Genomic DNA, 7,303 nt, shown 5'->3' with positions numbered 1-7,303 from the left:
GGGTCGTGTCATTTGCGGGAAACCAAGGAGTAGCAACAGTCCTAAACTCAGAGATGGCAGGAGGAAGTGTGAAATTAGAACAGCCTCTTTTAAGGACAATTCGATGTGGTAAAAGTTAAAATGTGTATTTTTTGACCTAGTAATTTCACCTCTAGAAAAATACAGAAAGAAACTCCTACAGGTGTGCACAGGACATATTTAAGGAAGCCTGCTTCCTTGCGAAAAATATGAACAGAAGAAATATCCAATAAGACATGGATGGATAAAACATAAAATGTTTCTGTTAATACAATACAATACCACAACATATAAAATGATAAAGGAGTCCTATATGCATCATCATTTGCTAGCTCATGAGTTATTGAAATAGCAACATGCCAAATATATATTGTAAAATATTTAAATTTAAAAGTACATAGAACAGTACTGTTTATAGAAAATATATGTGTCTAAAAGTATGGTATGCACATATAAGTATTTGCTGAATGAATGAGGAGCATAAAGTATATATTTAAATTATTAAATGTTATATATACATTTAATGCACAGGATAAAATTAAAGGTACAGAAGGATATAGCTGAATAAAGTTATATGGAGGATATAAAATTTAAAATGATGCTTAAATCTAAGAGAATAGCATGAGTAGAACTTGAAAGTAAAAATCAGTATGGGGGAAGACAAGAGGAATCATAATGCCCTAGGAAAACATCTTATATGGATTAGTTTCCATCTTATTAAATGTTTCCTGTACCATATATTTAAACCAATATGCTCAAACATGATAGCAAGGGAAGCTATACCACCAAATATGTGAAATTTCTGAAAGGCATGTAAATACATAAAAACCCTTTCACCCTAGCACAGGACCACTGCAGGCTCAATGTGTGTTTTCAAAGAACCATAGCAGATAAGGGATCAATAAGAAGCATTAAGTAGTGGTACCCCACAGATACAAATTCCAAACTTCCAGTGCTTCGAGAGATTTAGCTACACTCAATTACTGTTTCCACAGTAATTCTCAAAGAGTAAATAAAAAGGTCACTGATCTGCTAATTTAAATAAGCAGGCCACCGTATATAGCTCAAGTATTTTTTTTTTTAAGTTACTACCTTTCAAGATGAAGAACTCGCTAAAATAATGGCTTACCTTCTACCGAGGCTAAAATGAATCACCACTAACTGCCCGTGAAGGAGGAATGAGTGTGGATGCCAACAGCAACTTAATCATGACAGTTAGGAACAAAATGTCTCTAGAAAAATCACAAACAGGAAAGGTGACCCAATAATGAGACTTGTTATTTATTTCACAGGTAGCATTTTGGGTGGTGTCCTTGAAAATCCCCAATTTGGGATATTTGTCATTTTCTTTCAGCACATGCGTCATCTTGATCTATCTGAAGAACAATCACTGGCAAGATAATTTAAAATCTTGACAGTCTAGGTACCAAACTTGTCAAAATTGCATTGAAAGCCTGGAGGCATAGGGGCCTTAAGAAGAATCCTTTGTGAATAGCTGACTCTCACCCCTAAATAAGTCAATGTTCAAGAAATTTGGTGCCAAGTTCCTTCCTTATCAACTGATTAATATGAGCTTATTTTTGTAATTGGAAAAAAAAGGTAAATGCATACCTACACACACCGCTGATATTTTACTCAGCCACAGTTTAGGACGAGTGTGTAACAACAGAACCCAAACACACCTTGAGTAATATGATTAGTTATCATTCACTGAGTCCTTGGACACTATTCTAGGTACCTTGCACACATTATAGAGGTTATTCTTCCTAATAACTCCATGGGTAGATATCCACATCACTATTTTACACACGAGGAAACTGAGTCAAACAGTTAAGTTGGTAAATGACCATGCTGAAAATTGAAACTCAATGCATCTGATTCTAAAAACACACTTTCTTTGACTCAACTACCAGGGACTGCCTCGTTTGACAGGAAAACAAAGATAATAAAGACAGGAAAACTTTGCACTTTTGGGGGGGTGTTATTTATATATCTCAGCATGATATAGTGACTAAATTCAAGAATAGTGGAGTCAGACCGCCTGGATTCAAATCCAGCTCCCTCACTGATGAGATGTGTGCCCTCCATTCTCAGTTGCCTCATCTGCAAATACAGAATAATAGTACCTATCTCCTCCTAAGGTTGTCGTGAGGATTAAATAAATGCGTATGTATAAAAGGCTTGAAACGCTGCCGATTACAGGCACAGGGGAAACACACCAGCTCTGCTGGAGGGTAAAGTGGTATATGAGAATTTCCAAGAAAAATCTTTTTTTCCTGGCAAAGATTAGTGAAAGCAAGGATCACTTCCAACGAAATAGTAAGCTGGTGGGCGGAGGGGTCCGGGTTGGGGCGCCCCGCGGGGAAGGTGGCGAGACCGAGCCTCCTCTAGGAAAACACGGCGTGAGGAAGACGAGACCACAGCTCCCCGGCAGTGAGCAAGCAGCGGCTACGAGGACGCCAGAGAGAATACAGGCCGCCCTGAAGATGTGAGGGGGGCGAGCCGGCAACCGAAGGCAAAAGCCCACCCTGACGTCCAGTGGGGCCCACCCCGGCGTCCGGGAGAGCCCACCTCGGCGTCCCGAGGAGCCAGCACCGGCGTCCGGGAGAGCCCACCTCGGCGTCCAGTGGGGCCCACCCCGGCGTCCGGGAAAGCCCACGTCGGCGTCCAGAGAGGCCTACATCGGCGTCTGGAGGTGAGCCCCTGGCTGAGGAGCGGGCCGCGGCCCCGCTAAGGGAGGGAGAAGGCGGGCAGAGGGTGCGCAGGAGGTGTGCGGCGGCGGCAGGTACTCACCAGCCGGCGCGTGCCGCTCTGCCGAGCCCCTCCTCCGGGGCCCTGGGGTCGCGAGCGGCCGCCGAACGTCAGGAGTCGAGCGCTGGCGGTCGAGCGCTAGGCGGAGGCACCGTGAGCGGCCGCGCTCTGGAGGGCGCAGGCGCGGCGTCCGGGGCGGAACCAATCCGCCCTGCGGGGGGCGCTGCCGGGACGTACCAAGTGCGCGAGGCGGGTTCGGGTCGTGTCATTTGCGGGAAACCAAGGAGTAGCAACAGTCCTAAACTCAGAGATGGCAGGAGGAAGTGTGAAATTAGAACAGCCTCTTTTAAGGACAATTCGATGTGGTAAAAGTTAAAATGTGTATTTTTTGACCTAGTAATTTCACCTCTAGAAAAATACAGAAAGAAACTCCTACAGGTGTGCACAGGACATATTTAAGGAAGCCTGCTTCCTTGCGAAAAATATGAACAGAAGAAATATCCAATAAGACATGGATGGATAAAACATAAAATGTTTCTGTTAATACAATACAATACCACAACATATAAAATGATAAAGGAGTCCTATATGCATCATCATTTGCTAGCTCATGAGTTATTGAAATAGCAACATGCCAAATATATATTGTAAAATATTTAAATTTAAAAGTACATAGAACAGTACTGTTTATAGAAAATATATGTGTCTAAAAGTATATAAAATGGACTAGATAGATGGATACACACCATGGTAATGATAAGGGGGCAAGAGAGAGGGGTAGGGGGAAAGGAAGTGGGGCAAACAGGACTTCAGATAGATGTAATGATTTCTTTAAAAAAAAAAAAGCAAGAAAGAAAAAGAAAAGAAAAACCTGGGAGGGCAAGTTGGAAGGATCGCTTGAGGCCAGAAGTTCCAGACCAGCCTGAGCAACATAGTGAGACCCCATCTCTACACAAAAATTTAAAAATTGGCCAGGTATGGTGGCATGACCCTTTAGTCCTAGCTACTAGGAAGGATAAGGTGGGAGGATCGCTTGAGCCCAGGAGTTTGAGGCTGCAGTGAGCTATGATGACCCACTGCACTCCAGCCTGGGTAACAACAGAGCAAGACTTTGTCTCTAAAAAAATGAATGAATGATATACCCAGTATCACTTACGTAAGCATATACTATCTTACACAAATAATACCCTATGTTTCTGAAGGTAATAGATACATGTAAAAGCATTTCCATAGGCCTGGGAGGGTTAAGGGATACATAATAAGCACAAAATAGAGGATATTTTTTAAAAGGGCACTAGAGGTTCAAAATTGGGAGTGGACAAAGGGAAACTTAATGTATACATTATGTTCTGATTTTATTTTTAGAGGCACTGCTGTGTAATTAAAAATGAATAAGCCAGGCGTGGCGGCATGAGCCTATAATCCAGCTACTCAGGAGGCTGAGGCAGGAGGATTGTTTCAATCCAGGAGACACTGTCTCTAAAAACAAAGAAAGCCAAAACCAGGAGAGGCAATGTATTAGTCTCCTATGGCTACTGCAACAAATTTCCTCAAATTTAGTGGTTTAAAACAACACAGATTCTCCCAGCTACTCAGGAGGCTGAGGCAGGAGGATTGCTTGAGCCCAGGAGTTTGAGGTTGCTATGAGCTAGGTTGACGCCACGGCACTCTAGCCCAGGCAACAGAGCGAGACTCTGTCTCAAAAAAAAAAAAAACAACAAAAAACAAAAAACACAGATTTATTCTCTTAGAGTTCAGGAGGTCAGAAGTCTGAAATCTGTTTCCCTGAGTTAAAGTTAAGATGATGGCAGAGCTGCTTGTTCTGGGGGCTCTGAGGGGAAAATCCATTTCCTCATCTTTTTCATCTTCTGGTGGCTACCTTTATTCCTTGGCTTGTGGCCCCTTCCTCCAGCTTCAAAGTTGAGTAATCCAATTTCTGCTTCCATCATTACATTGCCTTCTCTTTCTGACTGACTCCTCCCACATCCTTCTTATAAAGACTTGTAATTACATCCAGCCCACACACATAATCCAGGATAATCTCCCCATCTCAAAATCCTTCACTTCCTCAGCCTTACTCCAGGGGCTTTTGTGCTGTAAAGCGCCCTGGCATTGCCTGAGGGTAGACAAGAAAGCACAGGTCCCTACAAGTAGAGCTGATAGTCTATGTAAGATGGAATCCTACTTTTGTTTTTTGTAACTGATGGCTTGTGTTAATGAGGCATTGGGTAGAGATGTTGGTGAGCAGTGAGTGAGAGATGAGGCAGATGTTCAAAAGAGCCAGAATAAAAGCTAAAATTTTGTTGTAACTTTAACGTGTACCTTATGTCACATGGAACACAAATCAAACAATTTTGTTATGGAATAATTTCCTATTGATAAATACTAGAATGTGTCAAAGATTTCCTAACATTTCTGGGGAACACTAACTTGAGTGTTTCGTGTCATCTCAGAAAAAAATCCTTAACTTAATCACATCTACAAAGTGTCTTTTGCTATGTGAGGTACTATTCACAGGTTCTGAGTATTAGGATGTGGACATCTTTGGGGGATCATTATTCCAACTACTTTTGCCCTTCCTGTAGTTCAGTTACATGAACCAATAAATTTCCTTTTTTTGCTTAAGCTATTTCAAATTAGGTTTCTGTCACTTGCAACTGAAAAAGACCTGATTAAAAAATAAATCTTCCCCTTACAAAGGTAAGGAAGGTTCAAGAATTTTGTGCAATAGACAAAATATTTTTTGTAACTAAACTTTTACATCACCTGCTTTCTAAAATTATCAACATTCTATCTTTTTTTGTATGGTATTACCAGGGCAATCCAAAAGCCCAAGAGACAAAAGCAACAAACTGACAACTGACTTCATTCATATCTTCCAACCTCCTGCAGCTAATCACAGTATTTTCCAAAACATCAGTAAATGACTGAGGGTTCAATCTAGCTGGTCACAGTGATTTCAGATCAACCACTGTATGGTTTGGGACTCCCAGTGCCCCATATGACTAGCCCAGTTACAGAGATTTTCTATATCTTGGTGACTGACATCCAAATCTGTATCTCCTGCCCTCGTTCCTAGCCTCCGATGTGAATTGCCTACTTGGCTTTTCCGTCTGCTTGTCCCACAGAAAGCTAAAACCCCACACATTCAAAACCAAATTCATTATCTTCTCTTTAAAATCTGTACGTATAATGTATTCCTTATCTCCGTTAATGACATTACCATCCACTCCCCCAAGCAGTAAGCCTCCTTGACCGTCAACACAAAACCCCTCTCCCTCCCCAGATTCAATGGGTCATGGAGTCCTACTGACTTCAGAAAGACTCTTGGAACCACCCCCTTCTTTGCCTTCGCCTTGGTTCAGGCTCCTACCATGTCATGCCTGGATTACTACAACAGCTATACACCATCACCAGAGCTCTTTTTGTAAAATACTAACCTTTTCTTATCATTTTTCTGCATAAAATCCTTTCACAGCTCACCACCGCCCACTGAATAAACACAGCTCTCCCAAGGTGTGTATGTTCAACCTAACTTTCCAGGTTTAGTTCCTGCCCCTCCCCAGACTAGGCTCCTGCTGCAATTCCTTAGCGTTACACATCCTGACATGCCGCCATCTGTTACATAGAGTTTTCTCGTTGTCTAGAGTTAAGTTTCTGTCCTTCTCCACATAGAGAATTCTTACTCATCCTCCAAAGCTTGGAACCAACGTCTCCTCCTCTAATAGAACTTTGAACCTCCATTCTGAGACATCTGGTTGTTTCTTCAGTCAGTCAAGAAAAAGTGAGGGCCAACCATGTGCTCTAATACAAGGTACTAAGGACACAGTAAACAAGACAGATCCAGACCCTGTCAGTCTAGTGGGAAAGAAAAAATAATTACAAACCTGTTGAATGACCATGAAGGTAAAGTACAGAAAACTATGAAATATGACCAGAGAATTTCATCAGAGGCTATTAGGGAAGTCTTCCCTGAGGAAATACATTTAAGCTGAGAGCAAAAAGGTAAGTAGAAGCCTAGAGCCAAAGACCAGTGCTTATCCATCTTCATCTACCCACTAATATTTTTGTTTGTTTGTTTGTTTGTTTACCCACTAATATTTATTGAATGCCTACTGTGAGCCAGGTATCATTTCAGATGCTTGGAATACGTGAAACGGAAGAGTCAAAATTCCCTTATCTTCCTAGTGCTTGTATTTCAGTGGTTACATTCCAGTTCCTTCATTCGTTTCCTCAACAAATATTTGCGCTTACTTGGTCAGGCGCTATGCTGAGCCATAAGAATAAAATATGACCTGGGCGTGGTGGCTCATGCCTATAATCCCAGCACTTTGGGAGGAAAAGGCAGGAGGATTGCTAAAGCCCAGAAGTTCAAGACCAGCTTGGGCAACATAGCAAGACCCCATCTCTACAAAAAAATTTTTAATTAGGTTTTAATTTTAAGTAAGGCATGGCAGGAAATCTGGAGGAATAATTTTTAAAAAGTCACATAGGGAAAAATAACCATATAAAAAGGCTTTTTGTTGAACGAAGA

The 7,303-nt window shown here is 41.8% G+C and overlaps 1 protein-coding gene across 1 annotated transcript in view; it reads right to left on the bottom strand.

Moving 5' to 3' along the window:
* The window catches only part of UIMC1 (ubiquitin interaction motif containing 1), a 134,217-nt gene extending 131,352 nt beyond the window's left edge, over window positions 1-2,865 (bottom strand). The window contains exon 1 of the mRNA XM_012660747.1: window positions 2,812-2,865. The gene's annotated coding sequence lies outside the window, so the exon portion shown is untranslated. The remainder of the gene's footprint in view (window positions 1-2,811) is intronic.
* Window positions 2,866-7,303: the final 4,438 nt, after the last annotated feature.

Source organism: Propithecus coquereli, unplaced genomic scaffold (genome assembly GCF_000956105.1).
Source record: "Propithecus coquereli isolate 6110/MARCELLA unplaced genomic scaffold, Pcoq_1.0 Scaffold676, whole genome shotgun sequence".
Taxonomy (NCBI): Eukaryota; Metazoa; Chordata; class Mammalia; order Primates; family Indriidae; genus Propithecus; species Propithecus coquereli.
Note: the sequence above shows the minus strand (reverse complement) of the source record. Positions and strands in the feature narration are given on the sequence as shown.